Here is a 13057-nt window from a genome sequence, read left to right on the forward strand (position 1 = left end):
CTAAACGTTCTTTCTGTTTCAGATCTTGATCCCAGTACACTTTAGACACCCATAACATTTCTTGCTGCTATCAGTAAAGTTAGAAGAAATGAAAGTTTATGTGTACGACAGTTTACCTGGTCTTGCAAGTGAACAGCTACAACATGTTGTCATAATGTTGTGTGAAAACTTGCCAGTCTACTTGCACGCGATTGACTACTATAACAAGACGCCAGAATCACAGCTTGAAGATTACTACCAAAACAATGAGAGTATGGAGTTGATGATTGAAACTAGCCGTAATGTGCCAGTGCAGACAGGTGAAACCGGTGACTGTGGTGTTTGGGTGTGCATCCATATGGAGAGACTGGTGTTTGCATGGGAGGGGCGTGATGACATTGGAGATCCAAAAAAGGCTGCACAGGAATATAGGAACAGAATGGCATGGACGTTCTTCTGTGCAAGTTTTGATACACTACCGCTACCACCAAAGAAAAAAGAGCAGACAAAGGATGCTCAAAAGGATGCTCCAAAGGCTACACAGGTTGTATGATTGTTATTACTGTTTAAATACTAATTAATTAATTAAGTTGTGTAATTAAAAGTGTGTAATTTTTTGTATAATTAATAGTCTGGAATGGGCGCAAGGATGGATTTGCGACCGTGCGTATGTTTCAATGTGGTCGCAAGGTCTATATTGTGACCTTGCGTGTTGGGATAATGTGGTCGCAAGATCTATCTTGCGACCTTGCGTATTGTTTTTCGTACACAAAGTGTGTATTGCGTCTTTGGGTATTTTCTAGCTAAACCCTATTGTAGATTATCACACATAAAATAGATAAACTTCGAGAATTTATTACAACGATCGATATGACATAAAAAAACATACAATAGAAAAATAAACAGACACTTGGATATTGGTTTACTAATTATCGCTCGCTAGATTGCATGTTGCATAAAACTGAGACTGATAAGCATGAAACGCTTCTTTGTCAGTGAGTTTCTACTTACCCTTCTTCGACTTTGAAGTTGAGGCCAATGTTTTTACTACCCTTTTCGTGGTTGGTTCACAAGTTCAATCAACTGAAGATCTGCACGTATCCCTACTATGACCTGCTTCTTTGTAACGAGTACACATTCTTACTATTTTTTCAGTGTCTTCACCCGTTGACGGATGACGTTTTGTTGATTTTGGGCGTCTGGGAGCTCTTTTTTGCTTAATGGGAGGGTTTACAATTGGTAGGACGTTGGGCCCCGGATCCGACCATTCAGACCGATGGGGCAAAGGAAGGATGTGTTCCATATACGTATTTATATAATTTTCTGTCGTGAACCAATGAGATACAAATTGAGTAACATCAGCCACTCCAAAGAGTCGTGATGCTGTAATAACATGTCCGCAAGGTATGCCAGATCCCTGCACTACCCACATGAACAAACTTTATCTGCTAGATTAACGAGGCCATTTTTTCGTCCATCGCGTACTTCTACTAGATTGTTTGTCGATGGAATTGCTTGCCATCTTCTTGACTTTTTCGTCCTCTTGGCTAGTTTATGTTCAGCATATGGAGTAACAGTTGAAGTAAAACTAACCGATTGGTTGCGATGTTTGAAATACCAATCTTGTACCGAAGCGCGAAAAAATTCCAATAACATGCAAACAGGTAGTTTTCGAGCATATACGAATAGTGCATTAACAGACTCTAAACTGTTGCTAGTAAGGTATAAATACCTAACATGTTCAGCTCTACTTCTAGACCATTTGTGGAACCCAACATCACTTAAAATTTTGTAAGACACTTTCAATATTCTTCGAAATACATTAAGAAGATCCTCAAAATCCGACGCACGATAAGCTTTGACCATTTTCCAATAATGCCATTCAAAATATTTGAATTTATTGGATTTGCTTTTAATGCTTGCAAACAAATGACGAGCGCAGAAACAGTGAAATGCTTCGGGGAACACGGTTGAAACACCATGTGCTATTGGCAAACCTCGATCAGAAATAAAAGTAAGCTCTGACATACGATCACCCATTCCACAAGTCATTAAATGGTCTCGTATGTTGCCCAAAAACCAATCCAAAGACTCGTTTGTCTCGCCGCCAGCAATTCCATAAGCCAATGGCAAAATTCCATTATTGCCATCCATCGCAACAGCAACTAAATTTGTACCCAAATATCCTGCCTTCAAATGCGCTCCATCGACGATGATTATCGGGCGACAATGTTGAACAAATGATCGAACCTGCAAGAATGAACAATGTTAAAACAAATATATTTTAATAGATACGCAAGGAACGCAAGGACGCAAACAAATGGTAATAGTGATACTTACAACTACGCTAAGGGAATAATAACACATCAGAAATCTATTTTCTTTGTCTGTGATCAAATTCGTTACGCTTCCGGGGTTGTGAATCTTAATGTTATATAGGTAAATAGGAAGCATTTGGTACGACTCTTCACTACTCCCACGAAGCATCTGTAATGTATGACATTTGGCCCTCTATGCTTGATTGTAAGATATGCTGACACCGAATCGGTTGCCTATATCTGCACATATATCGTTTGCTTTATATTCCCGATTTGCAGATTTGAATGAATCCACAAGCATACTACCCAACACCTTTTTGGTTGCATGTTTATTGTTTTCCATAATTAGTGTGCATGAGCATGTGTATACGTCATGCAGTTTCTTTACCATAAAGTTTTCAGTGAATCGTATTCTGTAAGCACTACATTTCCACTCACAATTTGGCAACACACATTTAGCGGTGTATCAAGATTTGTCTGACTTATAGGCTTTATTTGGAAGTTTTCTTCAAGACATTTTGTAAATAGGGTGTTTATAAACTCTTCTTTGTTCAAGAAAGTTTGACGAACTTTTATTAAATCTGACACCCTATACGTGGTTGGTATTTCAGTCGTATGTTCGCGCTCTTCCTCATGCTGACTCAAAAGAGTTGTCATATTCCAGAACGGATCTTGCTTTTCTTCTTCATATTGAAATTTTGCGTCTCTGTCTTTTCCTCCATCTGAATCACTATCTTCGACCAGAGGTACCTCAAACGAGTGGTTTAATTCTTTAATTTTACATACGTTTTCAAGACCATAGTTATGAAAATCAAACTCTTCTGTGTTTGGAAGTGGCAATTCAGGTTCTTACACTTCAAAATTGTTACTTGCGAGGTTTTCTTCGGTATCATGTTGTAGTAACAATTGTTGTGGTTGGTGTTTTGGTGGTTTTGGTTTTTTTGGTTTTTTGGTGGTTTCTTGGTTTTGTTGTAGTAGTGGCTGGTTTGTCGAGTATTTTGTTTCTGGATTTCGTTGTGGCTGATGCATTATTACTCTATCGACAATATAAATATCAATAGGAGCATTTACAATTGCATATTGTAAAAACTCTTGAAAGTCTTCATCATCATCAGTAATATCAAAAACATGATTATTAAAAACGTATCTCATTGAAACAGCTGCATTGGGTGGGAATTCAATCTTTTTAAGAACATTTTTAACAATATTCTCCAATTCATTGGTTTTACGGGCGCAATTGGGAGTCTTAACCGAATTCTAAAACAATCTCGTGGCATATATATGGGTATGTTGTTAATGTATTCAAAATAACCCCCACAACATATATTAACAACAAATTTATCATCATTAACACAATTCATAATGACAAAAATTAGTGAAAAAATGGTTAAAATAGTACCTTAACGTGGGTATAAGCTCTGCATTGAAAACTTTTGAAATTGTTATGAGACTGTGATTTCAAAGTCTCAGGGTCAATCTAAATATAGGGACAAAATATTATCCGTAAAAATCTAGGATATCTGACGAAATCTTATCCACAAAATCGTATTTCTGATCAGATAAGGTCGCAAGCTCACAAGACGCAAGGACGCAAGCTTGCGCCTTGCGAGGGCAAGACGCAAGTCTTCTTGCATCTTGCGAGGGCAACCTGGCAATTTCTTTTTTGGGCTCCAGCGCAAGAATTTGTTTGAGAATGGGCATTTTGGCTATAATCCCCTTTTGAAAAACTAGTGGTGTCACATGACCTCATACCTCATCACCTAAAGTCGCCACTGGTTTCAGTTTTTAAACTCGAGTTTGTGTTCAGAATCTCGAGTCCTAATCATTTCGCGAAACATGATAATTTCCAAACTTGAGGTTTAGACTTGAAACATGAAATTTACATGAAAATTGAATGATGGATTTCTGGTCATTTTCTCGTGTTCAAAGTAACAATCTCAAGTTTTATTTTCTTCGCGAAATGCGAAGTATTCTACCTAAACGCGAGAATTGCAATGTTGGGCCTAGGTATGATTTAAGAAGATGTCGGTGGATATGTCATTTCAATTGGGCCTATCACGTGATGGCTGTAAGACCCGATTATTTATTGTACATAAGCGTATATAGAGTACATGAAGTGTGGGTGACCTTGTGTATTTAAACGGAGGTCAGAAGCTGAACTGGGCAAGGTGCGCTCAGCGCACACCTAAGGGTGCGCGCAACGCACTATTACTGTAGCCGGGTTCTGCTTATTTTAATTAGATATTTTGATGGGCTTTTTGGTAATTTCACTTGTGGACGAGTTTGAGGCCAGTAGGTCAGATCTTGGGGAGTCATTCACTCCATTTCCAACAACCTTATCCTTTTCCACTTCAATTTTAGAGAGAGAGTGTAATTCTTGTGTGAGAAAGCTCAAGCCAAGAAGGAGGAGCTAGTTTTGGGTCTTAGCTCGAGTTCTAAAGTTGTCCATCTCCTCTCTAGCTATGTTTTGGTTGTAGTGGTATGTGCTAACTTGGATTTCCTTACTTTGATTTATGTATGGGTTAGGGTTTGGGTAAACGAAGAACATAAAACCCATATTTGGTGACTTTGGGTGTTCTTGGGAAAGATGGAGTCATGAAGACTCAATGGTAACTAACCTAGGGTTTTAAAGTGTTAATTGATGTTTATGGGTCCTAATTGGTTAGTTAATCACTAGCGCACCTAGTAAACTAGTAAATGGGTGTTAGATGGGTTAGTAGATGACCCGAAATGGGTGTGTTGACTTTAAATTAGTCAAAGGGCTAATGATTGACCTAGTTGGGAAATATGGGTATGAAATACCCTAATTGTGTAATAGTTAGTGTTGTTGGACCTAAATCACTAGCTTTTAAGTGATTAATGATGGTCTTGACCCTTAAGGGGTGGTTTTGGGGAAAATGGAGCATTTAATGCATTTAAGTCATTAAATGCACATGAGTGAAGTGTTGGTATTTAGTCCAACAAGTTTGTTTGTTGATCGAGTACTTATTATATTAGGTACTTTGCCTTGAAGCTTGCGGAGGTATAAAACATTCACCTAAGGCGTTAAGGTGAGTGGAATGATTATATGCATATGTATGTAATGTATTTATTTATATGCTATGGTATGAACCAAAGAGCCGGTAGTGCCATAGTATGTGCGAGCGTGCTATGATGTGAACCAAAGAGCCGGTAGCGTCATAGTACGTGTGTTGTACTGTGAACCAAAGAGCCGGTAGCACTATAGCATGAATTGTTAGGGTGTGAACCAAAGAGCCGGTAGCACCTTAGCGTTGTTATAGTGTGAACCAAAGAGCCGGTAGCACTCTAGCGTGAGTATGACTCGAGTTGTGATGTGAACCAAAGAGCCGGTAGCATCATGACAAATGCGTATGGTGTGAACCAAAGAGCCGGTAGCACCATGACGCGAGAATGGTTAACCATGGTTGTGTATTATTTTGTAGCATATTATATTATGTCGATTATATGTTATTGATTACGCTAGTAGCGGTTTGTTGGAGATTATTAGCCTTGTACTTGAGATGGTATGCTAATTGTATTGCTAGCGTATATGCGGTATATGTGTAAGTGATTGCAAGTAGGTATATTATATATATGGGTATAATTATTGCATTCACTAAGCTTTGCTTACCCTCTCGTTGTTTATCTTTTTATAGGCTCCGGCGTTGACAAGGGTAAGGGCATTCGATTGGATTAGAGATCCCGCTTGTTGTTTAGGGGACGCTTTTGGGATGTGATAGCTTTCGAAATTTGACCGAGATTTGGGTAGTTTAACCCCAAACACGATGCTCATAGTGTCATTTGGAAATTAAAATAATGTGGTCGAAACTCATGATTTGAACTAAACTCGTAAAACGGCCGATGTGGGCCCCATTTTGTAAAACTTGTTTTATGATTGATTCGTGTTAGTTTTACATATATGAACATGTAGTAAAAAGCGTTTCGCCTAAATATGTCGGGAAGTGGGAGATCTTTATTTGAAAAATTGTAAAACCGAACAGAACTGAAAACGCCCTGTGCGCGCCGCGCACCCTGAGGTGGTGCGCGCCGCGCACCCTGAGGTGGTGCGCGTGGCACACTATTCTGCAATAAAAAAAAATTTGTTTCGCGTAATCGGTTGGTTATTGGTTTGGGTTGTTACAAGTGGTATCAGAGCATGGTCTAAGGGATTTAGGCGACTTGAGATAGGTGCCTAGACTTAGATTTATTTGTGTATGCGCTTTATGCGGGACTTGTAGGAGACGGGTCGGACCGGGAGTTGATTAGTGCTTAGGTTTATGTGAACTAACCTTGCGCTAATTTTTTTCTGTTGTGTTAGCAATCATCAAGCGAGATAGATGTTGTACTAGCAAGTTAATGCGACGTGCTCGCGTAACAATGATTAGCTACCATTGTTACGGGTACAAATCGTGTCAAACAAGTGATGTACGACGATTGTTGAGCAAGATGGGGTAGTGTGGTGTATATGTATATATACATACGTGTTATGTCTTTTTGTTTCGTCGTTTAATCTATTTCATTTCTTAAGAATGAGGACGGAAGATGGGTACGGAACGGAAGAGCCTACTCATGAAAGGAGGAACGAGTTAACGGTAATGGTTGAAGCCGCGATTGAACAATGCGTCTCGGGTTTCGCCAATGGAGTTAGTCAAGTAGTCAAGGAGTCAATCGAAGGACGAGTAACCGAGATGGTCCGAGACCAAGTGACTAAGGTTGTAAGGGAAGAGTTTGAGAAGAGGTTCTCCAAACCTCAAGGTAGTGGTGAAGAAGAAGTACTTGCAAGGCTAGAGCCACATGGTGCTCCGGGCAATAGGAAGAGAGGTACGTCTGAAGGCGTCGGGAATGTGAAAAAGAAGAGTAAGGGAGGTTGCACATCTAAATGTTTCAATTGTGGTGTTAGGGGCCACAAGATATGGGAGTGCAGGTTGCCGAGGAATTATAACAGAATGTGCTACCATTGTCATAAAGAGGGGCACCGAAGGTCGGAGTGTCCCGAATTGTTTATTGATCAAAGTAGAGGTGTAATTGAGGCAGCTAGTAGCATGAGGAAGGGAGCGTCGGGCTCCGGTGGATTGAAGTGTTACAATTGTGGGCAACGGGGACATAAGCCTTGTGAATGTCCGTCGGGCAAAACTGTATGTTTTTATTGTCGGAAGGAAGGGCACCAAAGGTCTGAGTGTCCCGATCGGGCTAGTAATCAGACTAAGAAGTTACGAGGTTTCATGCCTACATGTTATAATTGTCCGCAATGAGGCCATTTGGCACGGGATTGTACGGGTGTACCTGTGAGCACGATCAGGTGCTTTATATGCCAGGCGGAGGGACACAAAAGGTCGGAGTGTTCCGAATCATTTGCTGATCGGGTTAAGAGATTAGAGCGCGACTACTTGATGGGTAGTGAAGCATAGAAGTCCAGCGATACTGCTTCAGGTACTTTCGTTTTCGATGCAAATATGCCTTATTATTATTTGTTGTGTGCCGATGTATTCGGTTATGAAGTTGAAACTTAAGTCTCGTTACGAAACCTAATTAGTCTCGAGTGAACGTATGTTTCAATAGTACCCATATAAGTGTGGGGTTAGTAATTACGATGATGGTGCACTAGGGTAGCACTTGAGTCATTGACTCATGAGAATGCGACTTGGGGGCGAATGCATTAGTACAAATACGTGGTATTGTTACGGGTAGCATTCCTAATGGAATTACCCTACGTTGGAGTTGGATTGACGATTTCAGGGCGTAAGACTTGGTGCAACCAAGCATTCCTTAGTGTTTGGGAAAATGTTTCTACCAAGCCATGGAGACGGGCCTTGGTTTTCGGATGTTGAGCGTGTTCGCTTTCGTGTGGAAGTTGATGAAACCGTTAAGACAAAGTGTTTGATCTAGACGAATGTTGGTAATTGAGTCTATGAGACCCAACGTTAGGTGTCTCTTTCATACCTACTAGCGTGGTATTCGACTCTGATGGTGTTACGGTTACATCGAACATAGGGTATAGGCAAGAAACCCATAGGTGTTCTAGTGGCGGTGTGGAAGTTACAAGCGATAGCAACTCGATGATCGCTAGAGTAATACTCGTACGGTTAGGTAAGTGCTTCGGTTAAGTAGTAAATGATAATCCGAAATCCTTCGTATGCTCAAGGGTGGAGCAAAGTTTGGTGATGTGCGTGTTATGAGATGCAAGACGGGTGAACCTCGTCTCTCTTTTACGAGATGGTTGTGGTTTTGGGTCGTTAAGCTCGTTCGAGTGAGACCCGTAGGCTTTGTAGATTGTGTGTGTATTGTTGCTCGTATGTGAGTTTAACAACTAATTGCTTGTGTGCGCGTGTTATTGGGTTAGTATGCACTGGGTGTTATATCACCATGTGAGAGTACGTGACGTGTGATCGTTTTATCGAGAGTGTTGTGTTTTGATTTGGTGTAGCCGCGAGAGCTTAACCGAGCGTATAGTGATGAGACCGTGTAGGGCATAGTCCCAATTGTTGTGTTGAACTTATGGTAAAACCAATTAGGCCATAACCAGAGTGTGGTAGTACGCTTGACGATAATAACATACTATGATGTATATACACATGTTAATTGGCGGTTCGATTTCGATGGCGGTTTTGTGATTGTGTGGCGAGTGTTGTACGCTCTTGACGGCCACTATTTTCTTTTATGATTTTGGGGGTGTACGCGCTATGCCGTTCGAGAGGCATTTCCGTTAACCACATCGTGTGCGGGTAGAGTCATGGTGGTTAACTATTCTTATGTATGTAGGTAACCGGGTTAATGGTTATGACGAAGTTAGATAGGTGTAAGCCTTAGTGTTCCAAGCGCCTCCTTAGTGTTGAGTTGAGAGATAAATTGGCTAGCTATGCGGCCTGGGTGGGTAGTGACTAACGGGTGTCGCTAGGAAGTCATGGGTGTTGAGACGTAAGGTTCGTTAGATTTATGTGACTGCGTGTAGTCAGGTGACGTGTGACGCCAGGTGTAGATCCCGTAAGGGTCGAGTCTTTGGAGACTCGGTGTTAGAAATTGGAGTTGGATAACACAACATCAGGTGCCTCCTTATACCTGCTAGTGTAACTTTTGACTCCGATGGTATGATTACTTTGGATTTGGGTACCGGTGAGAAACCCGAAGTTACAACTGTGGTATATTGTGGTGTTTAGCATGCGTTAACACTTAACTGAATTGAAAGATCGATGTTCGAATATCTTATAGTGAGTCCTTGGAAGGACTATTGGGTATGACCAATGCCGAAAAATGTAATGGGCGTTGTGGAATGTCAGAATTCCGCGGGGCGTTATCATCTTGACGATGAAAGTAGGGGGTTAAAACCATAAATGGGGGAGTTAAGTACCGGAGGATGCGGAAAAAGTCCCTAACTAGTAGATGTGATGAGCGAACGAGTGTCGCTTATATAGGAAAGAAAGACTTTGGTGGTCTTCGAAAAAGTCCCAAGTTGAACTTTGGAATGAATTGTGAAGGTATTTAGTGACACGAGTCAAGGTGGCGAGTTTTCCGATGATCTTTGCGGGAGGTTTTAGGAAGGTGTCGGGATGATTCCCGAGTATTCTATGGTGGGAAGGCGTGATGACGGAGATCGTCAGGGGATTATTCCACCTTTGGATTTATTGTGAATATATGGTACGAGTTAAATGCTAGGTGTAGGAGCGAGCGGTTGCGGTTGTTTTGTCTCGAGGGATGATTACCCTTGCTCGTTGTAATATGATGCGTTAGTGTACGAAATGAGAACCTGGATGGGTGATTACTTCATGTGTAATTCCGAATTGGAGACAGAAATGTTAAAGGTAGAAGTACTTAACTTCTAGTAATTGGTGCGGATCACGAGGACGTGATCCAATCTAAGTGGGGGAGAGTTGTAAGACCCGATTATTTATTGTACATAAGCGTATATAGAGTACATGAAGTGTGGGTGACCTTGTGTATTTAAACGGAGGTCAGAAGTTGAAATGGGCAAGGTGCGCTCAGCGCACACCTAAGGGTGCGCGCAGCACACTATTACTGTAGCCGGGTTCTGCTTATTTTAATCAGATATTTTGATGGGCTTTTTGGTAATTTCACTTGTAGACGAGTTTGAGGCCAGTAGGTCAGATCTTGGGGAGTCATTCACTCCATTTCCAACAACCTTATCCTTTTCCACTTCAATTTTAGAGAGAGAGTGTAATTCTTGTGTGAGAAAGGTCAAGCCAAGGAAGGAGGAGCTAGTTTTGGGTCTTAGCTCGAGTTCTAAAGTTGTCCATCTCCTCTCTAGCTACGTTTTGGTTATAGTGGTATGTGCTAACTTGGATTTCCTTACTTTGATTTATGTATGGGTTAGGGTTTGGGTAAAAGAAGAACATAAAACCCATATTTGATGATTTTGGGTGTTCTTGGGAAAGATGGAGTCATGAAGATTCAATGGTAACTAACCTAGGGTTTCAAAGTGTTAATTGATGTTTATGGGTCCTAATTGGTTAGTTAATCACTAGCACACCTAGTAAACTAGTAAATGGGTGTTAGATGGGTTAGTGGATGACCCGAAATGGGCGTGTTGACTTTAAATTAGTCAAAGGGCTAATGATTGACCTAGTTGGAAAATATGGGTATGAAATACCCTAATTGTGTAATAGTTGGTGTTGTTGGACCTTAATCACTAGCTTTTAAGTGATTAATGATGGTCTTGACCCTTAAGGGGCGGTTTTGGGGAAAATGAGGCATTTAATGCATTTAAGTCATTAAATGCACATGAGTGAAGTGTTGGTATTTAGTCCAACAAGTTTGTTTGTTGATCGAGTACTTATTATATTAGGTACTTTTCCTTGAAGCTTGCGGAGGTATAAAACATTCACCTAAGGCGTTAAGGTGAGTGGAATGATTATATGCATATGTATGTAATGTATTTATTTGTATGCTATGGTATGAACCAAAGAGCCGATAGTGCCATAGTATGTGCGATCGTGCTATGATGTGAACCAAAGAGCTGGTAGCGTCATAGTACATGTGTTGTAGTGTGAACCAAAGAGCCGGTAGCACTATAGCATGAATTGTTAGGGTGTGAACCAAAGAGCCAGTAGCACCTTAGCGTTGTTAGAGTGTGAACCAAAAAGCCGGTAGCACTCTAGCGTGAGTATGACTCGAGTTGTGATGTGAACCAAAGAGCCGGTAGCATCATGACAAATGCGTATGGTGTGAACCAAAGAGCCGGTAGCACCATGACGCGAGAATGATTAACCATGGTTGTGTATTGTTTTGTAGCATATTATATTATGTCGATTATATGTTATTGATTACGCTAGTAGCAGTTTGTTGGAGATTATTAGCCTTGTACTTGAGATGGTATGCTAATTGTATTGCTAGCGTGTATGCGGTATATGTGTAAGTGATTGCAAGTAGGTATATTATATATATATATGGGTATAATTATTGCATTCACTAAGCTTTGCTTACCCACTCGTTGTTTATCTTTTTATAGGCTCCGGCGTTGACAAGGGTAAGGGCATTCGATTGAATTAGAGATCCCGGGACGCTTTTGGGATGTGATAGCTTTTGGAGTTTGACCGAGACTTGGGTAGTTTAACCCTAAACACCATGCTCATAGTGTCGTTTGGAAATTAAACTAATGTGGTCGAAACTCATGATTTGTACGAAACTCGTAAAACGGCCGATGTGGGCCTCGTTTTGTAAAACTTGTTTTATGATTGATTCGTGTTAGTTTTACATATATGAACATGTGGTAAAAAGCGTTTCGCCTAAATATGTCGGGAAGTGGGAGATCTTTATTTGAAAAATTGTAAAACCGGACAGAACTGAAAGCGCCCTGTGCGCGCCGCGCACCACCTGGCTCACTATTCTGCAATAAAAAAAAATTTGTTTCGCGTAATCGGTTAGTTATTGGTTTGGGTTGTTACAATGCCTGAAGCCTTTGTTAGAGTTAGCCCAATATTATTTTTTTAACTAGGTTTTTAATTAGGGATTATCTGCAAAAATCCCATTTTTTAACCTTATTTGTGTGAGAGCCCAAAAAATAAAAAAATTGCCAATTTGCCCTCGCAAGGAGCAAGATGCATCTTGCTCCCTTGCGCCTTGTGTCCTTGCGACCTTGGTTTCACCTGAGAGCAAGGAGCAAGGCACCTTGCTCCTTGCTCCCCGGTGGAAGCAAGGACGCAAGGTGCCTCTTGCTCCATTGCTCCCACGTGGAAGCAAGGACGCAAGGACGCAAGGTGCATCTTGCTCCCTTGCTTCCACCTGGGAGCAAGGTGCCTCTTGCTCCCTTTCTTCCACCAGGGAGCAAGGAGCAAGGCACCTTGCTCCCAGGTGGAAGCAAGGGATGAAGAGGCACCTTGCATCCTTGCTTCCACCTGGGAGCAAGAGAGCAATGTGTCTTGCTCCTTGCTCCCAAGTGCAACCAAGGTCGCAAGGACGCAAGGCGCAAGGGATCAAGAGGCACATTGCTCCTTGCGAGGGCAAATTGACAATTTTTTTATTTTTTGGGCTCTCACGCAAATAAGATAAAAAATGGGCTTTTTGGTGATAATCCCTTTTAATTAGTTGATGAGAAGCTATGGCAACATTTAGTTTTTCATGCTGAAAGGCCTGGGGTTAAGCATGTTGAGAGAGGCAATATGTTAATGTGACTGTTAACAGGGTCATCATTATCATTTACAATTACAAGCGAGTTGAGAAATTATAAGATGACAAACTTTGCACTACTCTTTCGTGATGAACATGAATTTCACAACTTTGACGTTTTAAAGTGGTGGCAATCAAAAGAA

Source organism: Rutidosis leptorrhynchoides, chromosome 2 (genome assembly GCF_046630445.1).
Source record: "Rutidosis leptorrhynchoides isolate AG116_Rl617_1_P2 chromosome 2, CSIRO_AGI_Rlap_v1, whole genome shotgun sequence".
Taxonomy (NCBI): Eukaryota; Viridiplantae; Streptophyta; class Magnoliopsida; order Asterales; family Asteraceae; genus Rutidosis; species Rutidosis leptorrhynchoides.